The 9049-nt window shown below is 42.7% G+C and overlaps 2 non-coding genes across 2 annotated transcripts; one reads left to right on the top strand and one right to left on the bottom strand.

The window, feature by feature from the left end:
• Positions 1 to 2312: 2312 nt before the first annotated feature.
• TRNAT-UGU (transfer RNA threonine (anticodon UGU)) lies at positions 2313 to 2384 on the top strand. The gene has a single exon. It is a non-coding gene; the product is annotated as a tRNA-Thr (tRNA).
• Positions 2385 to 4568: 2184 nt separating this feature from the next.
• Positions 4569 to 4640, bottom strand: TRNAT-CGU (transfer RNA threonine (anticodon CGU)). Its single transcript has one exon. It is a non-coding gene; the product is annotated as a tRNA-Thr (tRNA).
• Positions 4641 to 9049: the final 4409 nt, after the last annotated feature.

The following is a 9049-nucleotide window of genomic DNA, read 5'->3' as shown; positions in this document are numbered from 1 at the left end:
TCTTGATGCCTTAACGATCATAGCCACCGGGCAGGCTGTCGGCGATAATACGGTTTAAATTTAATTTCGTGCGTCTATTAATAATACCAATATAAATGGTCCGTTATCGGACATTATACATTTTCCAGCTAACTCATTCCTGGTTGCCAGCGTTTCGCTTCCGTGTGTTAATTTGGGCTCATCAGTTGGTAAATAGCACACCCACCATAAAGCATGGCTAGTGTTTTTATAATGCTTGTGAAAGAATTGATGAGTGATCAAGTATTGAAGGACAGTGTGATTGACCATTTTCCAACCAAGAAAACTCGACGTTTGGAACTACTTTGCAAGAAATTTTATAGTAAGATTTCCTGTTGACCCATTCATTAACAAATAGCTTCGCAACTGACTAACGGTGCAGGAAAGGAAGCTAGTGTGTACTGTATACTGGATATACATAACAAATACTGAGCTTCTTTGAATTCTTATACAGTACAGTACACTGAATTTCATGCCTACTAAACCTGTAAAAACCGAGCTCGATAGCTGCAGTCGCTTAAGTGCGGCCAGTATCCAGTATTCGGCAGATAGGTTCGAATCCCACAGTCGGCAGCCCTGAAAATGGTTTTCCGTGGTTTCCCATTTTCACACCAGGCAAATGGCTGTACCTTAATTTAGGCCACGGCCGCTTCCTTCCCACTCCTAGCCCTTTCCTGTCCCATCGTCGCCATAAGACTTATCTATGTCGGTGCGACGTAAAGCAACTAGCAAAAAAACCTGTAGAAAATACCGCACAATATTATTTTTCGACTTTTGAACATGGCCATTCTCATTCAGTTTTCCGGCTTAGTCCAAACAAAAGTTTCAGTCATTTCTGGTTGCTTATCAGTGGCGTATACCGAAGACTAACAAAGCTATCGATGAAGCCCAAACCTCAAGTGATAACAATGTATTTTTTAATTTTTTTATTATTATTATTATTTTTTTTTTTTTTTTGCTTAAGGTCGCGCCGACACAGATAGGTCTAATGGCGACGATAGGAAAGGGCTAGGAGTGGGAAGGTATTTCATTTCTTAAAAGGAAGTAATGAATTTTTGTTACAGATAGCGTCTTTTGTAAACCTGTCGTATTTTTCAGTTAGCTTTGTTCCTTTACGGGTTTTCTTAATCGTAACCAGTCTTCTGTCAACCTTAAGTTCTTTCCTAGCACGGTAAATACTTGCCTTAGAAATATCAGTTTGATCAGCCACTGCACGTGTTACTTCATCCAGAGTACTTCCAGGATTTTCTTCACGAAATTTGGAAAACACATTTAACACACACGTCTTCTCGCCACTCGGTGGTTTAATGTTTAATCACAGACTGGCGTGGTTCACATATGGTTTACAATTACGGCACTTTCTCGCACACACACACACACACACACATACTGGACGGACGTTTGCACTTCCAACTAATTAAACAGTATACTTGATAAACGTTGTGTATTATTTTTATTCACAATAAACAAGCAAACAAGGGGACACGTGCTTTGCATCAGCAGTCACTCAAGTCAGCTCAAGATCATGTTTGAGAAATTGCGAAATAGATCGTCGTTTCTCGGAAACTCTTCCGTCGAGTGACTTGCCTCCTTAACATATTTGTATATATATGTGGGAAGAATAAGGAATACTCAAATTATATTGCTAATAATAAGCAAGAACATCATATGTTAGGCTTATTACATTTCTTCTAAACTATGTAAGTTCAGCAATGTTAATTTTTGTGCATTTGTTCATATAGGGAGTGCGTTACTAAAACCAAACCTCGAAAATATTGTGTACTCCGTCTCTCAAACATGGTGAGACAGTGTTAGCCGACGTCTTGATCCCAGAATACGCCACTGTTGCTTATACACAAACGCATAACGTTCCAACTCATTAATACACTGCACAGTTTTTTGATGAGTAGGAAGAGGGAAGGGGTGGGAAACCACGGAAATCCATTTCGATGATGGCTGCCCCCCTCTACTCTGTTGACCTCCCGAGGCTTAGTGGACCCCGTTCAAGCCCTCGTATCACTTTTCAAATTTCATGGCAGAGCCGGGAATCGAACCCGGAACTCCGTGGGGTGGCATCTAATTACACTAACCACTTCACCACAGAGGAGGGCGTATTTTATATACACCACTTTTATTTCCATTACTGATGGTGCTCTTGTTCTCATGATGGAGTAATGACTACGCAGGTTTTTTTGTCTTAACTGCGATTTCTTCAACAATCCGAAGCAGGTTTTGCAGAACATATCACAACGTATTATTCTAATGTTCGCAGTAGGAAGACTGCTAGATATGTCGCCTCTTTAGCTCAGTGGCAGAGCACTGGTCTTGTAAACCAGGGGTCGTGAGTTCGATCCTCACAGGAGGCACAGATTTTAATTCGTAACCTCCTCGTGGGAAATTTTTTTTTTTTTTGCTAGTTGTTTTACGTCGCACCGACACAGATAGGTCTTACGGCGACGATGGGACAGGAAAGGGCTAGGAGTGGGAAGGAAGCGGCCGTGGCCTTAATTAAGGTACAGCCCCAGCATTTGCCTGGTGTGAAAATGGGAAACCACGGAAAACCATTTTCAGGGCTGCCGACAGTGGGGTTCGAACCTACTATCTCCCGAATACTGGATACTGGCCGCACTTAAGCGACTGCAGCTATCGAGCTCGGTGGGAAATTATTAACACACACTGGTGTTACTTATTTAAACTCCTGTTCTTAGGAAATAACATATGCTTGTGAAATAACTTCAACAACAATCTGCGAATCATATCTGTCCGAACTGCATTTTTCTTCCCAAACCCCTCAATATTACACTCGCTCTTTATTATACGGAAGAAATCACAATCTTCGGTTCGTGAGATCTGAAATACGAGTATCTTCTAGTTTCCTGAACGTCAACTCAAGTTACTTCTTCTTCTTTTTCTTCTTCTTCTTCTTCTTCTTCTTCTTCTTAATTTGATTACCCTCTAGGTAGGGTTGCCACCTGTCCCGTAATGTACGGGACATCCCGTATTTGAGGTGAAAATTTTGCGTCCCGTATTATGAAAGGTTGTCCCGTAAAAATGAGCGTGTATCTTTTTTTTTGTCTCTAAATAGTTCAAAATTCGTATTTGATGTGAGCGCTACAGAAGTTCAAAGTAGCTCTAATATTTTTTCTCTTTGGAGCCCCAGAAGAAGGAAATCTCGTGATGTCTCGCAATTTGCTGGTAAACTGAGCATGATAGGTTATTTACCTCATCTTCCGCCGCATACTTCCGTAGGTCTTCCATTCCAATTTCTAACGTGATTGTTCATGCTGTTTGGGACTAAATCTACGTAAATTGTGAAGTTATCAAAGCTCATCGAAGACATCAGTGTTAAGATGTCAGACGCATTGTACTCTGTGTACTTTTAAAAGGGTGAAAGATAGTTTCTGTTACGAATTTCAATAACTGTCTTAATCTGTTAATGAAACTAATTATAATTTAATTGAAAGTGGTGCCTGTCCGCCTCTGTGGTGTAGTGGTTAACGTGATTAGCTGCCACCCCCGGAAGTCCGGGTTCGATTCCCGGCTCTGCCACGAAAATGGTACGAGGGGTGGAACGGGGTCCATTCAGCCTCAAGAAGTCAATTGAGTAGAGGAGGGTTCGATTCCCACCACAGCCATCCTCGAAGTGGTTTTCCGTGGTTTCCCACTTCTCCTCCAGGCAAATGTCGGGATGGTACCTAACTTAAGGCCACGGCCGCTTCCTTCCCTCTTCCTTGTGAATCACACACTATCTTCACATTCCCCCACAAGGCCCCTGTTCAGCATAGCACGTGAGGCCGCCTGGGCGAGGTACTGGTCATCCCTCGACCCAGAGTCTGAAGCTCCGGGACACTGCCCTTGAGGTGGTGGAGGTGGGATCCCTCGCTACTAAATTAGTAAGTGTAGAGTTTCTGTAACTTTCCCTCTTTTTAAACGTCGTACTTTAAAGTTTCAATGGACTCGAGTATGCCTCATCTTCCTCCATTGCCATTTTTAAACTCCAACGGTACGGTACTGGGTTTAAGAGATCCTGGGAGTTTATCATTATACCTCCATCCGCTACATTTTCTTTCTTTAATCTTCCCCGATCTTCTTGTGTGCAAGCTTTTCGCACGAACGAATGTGTCCAGTCCTCGGCTAATATAAGTCATGGAGAACTTACATCAGTGTACGTAGCCGGAAAGTTTACCCTCGTGAGGAAAATTGTTTTAAACTGGTTATTTTAGAAGTATTTTTCGAGCCAGCTTTTCCTTCCTTCAACCAAACAGTACCGGTACGATATACTGTGAGTGATTATTATTAACGATCTGAACTTTTAACTTTTAACAGAGGTCGGACTGCGAAATTCGAACCCTTCGTACAGAAAGCGAATATGCTAAGACAGTTTAAATATCAAAACGCATTCCCCAATTTTTTGATTTTTAAAGTAAAGTAAATTAAATTACATTGAAGCTTGTAACTCGGAAAAGTCCATTCCATCCATTTAAAAAAATCAAGCCGTAGTATACCGAATGTCAGACAATTCCGATGATATTTGTGTTCCCAAAAGCAAATGCCTTCTATGAGGTTCGAACTCACGACCCCTGGTTTACGAGACCAGTGCTCTACCACTGAGCTAAGAAGGCTATACGTGACTTGTCTGCTTATCTGCTAATCTCGTGCATGAATGCTCGTTACTACTTGCTGACGTACGACGCACATCTGATGACCTTGGAGATATCGGGCGCCGATAAGGGTCACCAATTACGAATGGCACTTCATTACTTTTGAAGCCAATCTCCTAGAAAGAACACGAACATGATGTTCTTTGTATTCTCCCCTCTCTGACAGCAACATCTTCTTCTTCTTTATCTGTTTACCCTCCAGGGTCGGTTTTTCCCTCGGACTCAGCGAGGGATCCCACCTCTACCGCCTCAAGGGCAGTGTCCTGGAGCTTCAGACTCTGGATCGGGGGATGACCAGTACCTCGCCCACGCGGCCTCACCTGCTATGCTGAACAGGGGCCTTGTGGGGGAATGTGAAGATAGTGTGTGATTCACAAGGAAGAGGGAAGGAAGCGGCCGTGGCCTTAAGTTAGGTACCATTCCGACATTTGCCTGGAGGAGAAGTGGGAATCCACGGAAAACCACTTCCGGGATGGCTGAGGTGGGAATCGAAGCCACCTCTACTCAGTTGACCTCCCGAGGTTGAGTGGACCCCGTTCCAGCCCTCGTACCACTTTTCAAATTTCGTGGCAGAGCCGGGAATCGAACCCGGGCCTCCGCGGGTGGCAGTTAATCACACTAACCACTACATCACAGAGGCAGAGACCACTACCTACCACCTCTAAATAGCTATAACAGCAGTAGTGTCAGCCGTTCTTTTTTAAAGCCGAGTAAATATCGATTCTCTGCTACTAAATTTGTCAAGTGATACGAGAGCTGGAACGGGGTCCACTCAGCCTCGGGAGGTCACGTGAGTAGAGGGGTGTTCGATTCCCAAATTAGCTATCATCGAAGTGGTTTCCCTCTTCTCCTCCAAGCAAATGCCGGAATGATACCTAACTTAACCCTATAATGCCAGGCGTGACAAATTTGTCACACGAATTTCAGATGCTATCAGAAGCTAGAATACATCTTATTGCCCAGTGTAGCACATTTGTCACACAGTCATGAACACACTCTGGTGGATATTTTCTTCAACTGTGGTCCGGGAAGTTCGCGCCATTTTATTGAAGTCAACCGGTCGCTGCTGTGAAGGAGGATGACACGCAAGGTAAGTTTGTTATTCTTACTGTTTCTACAATTTAGTGTTTTCCATACTTATAAAGTTGTATTATGAAATTATAATGTTCATTGAAGAGAAAATGTACTTTGGGAGTGCACCAGCTTAATATGTGTAGCTGTAGGGCGATTTCAGAATCTGATGTTACAAATATGTAACACTGGGCATTCGAGGGTATTTCCAATTGAATGGCGTGTGTTATGTATTTCTGTTGTTTGTTGTCTGTCCTGTTGAAATTGAGTGATTATTTACCATCACGTATGCCATATACGAGTGAAATATGGGGTAATAATAATAATAATAATAATAATAATAATAATAATAATTTGCTATTATTTTCAGATTTCCATAGAACGAATAGAAGATTGTATCTGTACATCTTTTGGCATCTGATATGCATTGCAGTTGTCAATAGTTGGATCAAGTACAGGGAGAATTGCAAAAGTCTACAAGAGCAACACATGGCATTGAGAAAGTTTCAGGCTGAAATTGCTTGTGCCCTTGTTTCAGCTGGCAAAGGTAAAGCAAAGCGAGCATGACCTAGGTAGCAGAGACGATGTGTCAAAATCTAGGAAGAAAGCAGCTACAACAATTCTTCCAGTTACTGATTGCCACAAAGACAAGTACGAACACTGGCCAGTATGGAAAGACACAAGAGGATGCTGCAAGATATGCATCAAGATGGCCTCCCACATTTGGTGTGAAAAGTGTAGTGTATTTCTTTGTTTGAACAAAGACCAGAATTGCTTCAGAAGGTTCCATGTGTAGATAGCGCTAGAAAATTATAATCACAGCGAAAATTGAAATAAAATGCTCCTTTTTATGCTCATTTTTATATGCTTTTTATTTTTATATGGTCGATTATTCTAATTTTAAGGCCTATTTCTGTTAAAATATAAATAACTAATATCAAGCCACTCTTTAGGAAGAGAATGAATGTACAGGGCATATATAAGAAGTTAGTTAATAATAAAATTATTTTTGAATGAAATCTATCATATAATGCCCAGTGTGACAAATATGTCACATTAAAAATAAAAGGGTCAAAAATTTGAAATGTTACAAAATACATATAATAGAGTAAGTTGAGGCTATAGGAAGTAGTTTTACTGGAAACATAATTTTTATGTCATCATACAGTTGGTTTGGGCGTTACAGGGTTAAGGCCACGGTCGCTTCCTTCTTCCTTGTCCATCCCTTCCAATCTTCCGATCCCCACCACAAGGCATTGTCGTTTTTCAGAATTCCTTATTTCACATTTTCTCATCCACCATATTTCAGATATTTACTTTTAAGTTTCTGGAGGCATCCATGTCGCCGCCATGACATGTTCTACTCAGCTGTGCCTATTGGCTGCTCTGCACCCCTCACTTCCGCAGTACTCTTTTACTGAAAGTTATATTAATTTATTATTCAGTGAAGATTCTCCGCCTTACTGGGTTCGAACTCCAGTGCTCAGCATCCATACTCCAGTGCGTTACCTCAAGACCATAGCAGGTGAGGCTGCCTGGGCGAGGTATTGGTCATTCTCCCCAGTTGTATCTCCCGACCCAATGTCTCACGCTCCAGGACACTGTCCTTGAGGCGGTAGAGGTGGGATCCCTCACTGAGTCCAAGAGAAAAACCAAACCTGGAGGGTAAACAGATTAAGAAAGGGAGTCTGTAAAAAAGGCAGCACATAGGTTATCATAAAAATTAAATAAAATGATTTGAATCTGAACGTAGCGGATGCATCGCGAACTTTTAACTAGGGCTAGAACTATTAGGAGAGAGAAACTAAAGCATTTGCACTATGCCAGTTAAGCAAATACATATCTTCTGGTTATTACTTAAGATGAACTTTTACAGTACCATGCTCGTATGTCGTACGGTCGAGTAAACACGATCAAAAAATAAGTAAAAACTCTTTGAATACGACGACAGATCACATGACCTACAGATTTAAATTACTTCATAGTGAATAAGGCAGAGTCTAAGTCTACAGTAGTGTGCATGCTCGCTTACAGCCAATCAGTAACCAGAACCAAATCTTGGATTTCTGGTCTGTTGATAAACGTAGGGCCAAGGGTGGGCTAGTGGTTAGGAACATGTATTAGGCAGCGCTCGGCCCAACCCAGAGGGGAAACCGGAGCCATTACCCCAGCTGTCTAAAATACAGGGAGGGCTCTATGTCGGTTTGTTTAAAAGTAGGTCGTTGGCCCCTGCTGGGCGGGTTGCCTACCTCACAGGCGCTACACACGCACCTCCCTCCCCCTTTTACTATTCAATCCTTGAACAACTTCTTCTGAACGATTTCTCGGCCATTGTCGTTTTTCAGAATTCCTTATTTCACATTTTCTCATCAGCCATATTTCAGATATTTACTTCTAAGTTTCTGGAGGCATCCATGTCGCCGCCATGACATGTTCTACTCAGCTGTGCCTATTGGCTGCTCTGCACCCCTCACTTCCGCAGTACTCTTTTACTGAAAGTTATATTCATTTATTATTCAGTGAAGATTCTCCGCCTTACTGGGTTCGAACTCCAGTGCTCAGCATCCATACTCCAGTGCGTTACCTCAAGATCATACATCACTGTCGGACATTGTAATTGAGATACTGGTTAATTAAGTTCTAAAGAGACGGGAGCTAAAAGATACATTCACTCAAGTGCAAGTCCATTAATTTGATTTAGCAGGCGCAATGTAGTAAAAATATATACGTAGTGAATATATTGACGTCCGCCTCTGTGATGTAGTGGTTAGTGTGATTAGCTGCCACCCCCGGAGGCTCGGGTTCGATTCCTGACTCTGCCATGAAATTTTAAAAGTGGTAGGAGGGCTGGAACGGGGTCCATTCAGCCTCGGGAGGTCAACTGAGTAGTGGGGGTTCAATTCCCACCTCAGCCACCCTCGAAGTGGTTTTCCATGGTTTCCCACGTTTCCTCCAGTCAAATGCCGGAATGGTACCTAACTAAAGGCCACGGTCGCTTCCTTCCCTCTTCTTTGACTATCCCTTCCAATCCCCCCTAGCCCCATCCCCCCCCCCTAGCAGGCCCCTGTTCAGCATAGCAGGTGAGGCCTCCTGGGCGAGGAACTGGTCCTCCTTCCCAAATGTATCCCCCGACGCAAAGTCCCACTGCCCTTGAGGCGGTAGAGGTGGGATTCCTCGCTGAGTCGGAGGGAAAAGCAAACCCTGGAGGGTAAACGGATTAAGAAAGAAGAATGTATTGACTTAAATAAGAATGAGTTATTTACTATTCAGAAAAAAATCTCCGCCGTACTGTGATTCGA

Source organism: Anabrus simplex, chromosome 11 (assembly GCF_040414725.1).
Source record: "Anabrus simplex isolate iqAnaSimp1 chromosome 11, ASM4041472v1, whole genome shotgun sequence".
Taxonomy (NCBI): Eukaryota; Metazoa; Arthropoda; class Insecta; order Orthoptera; family Tettigoniidae; genus Anabrus; species Anabrus simplex.
Note: the sequence above shows the minus strand (reverse complement) of the source record. Positions and strands in the feature narration are given on the sequence as shown.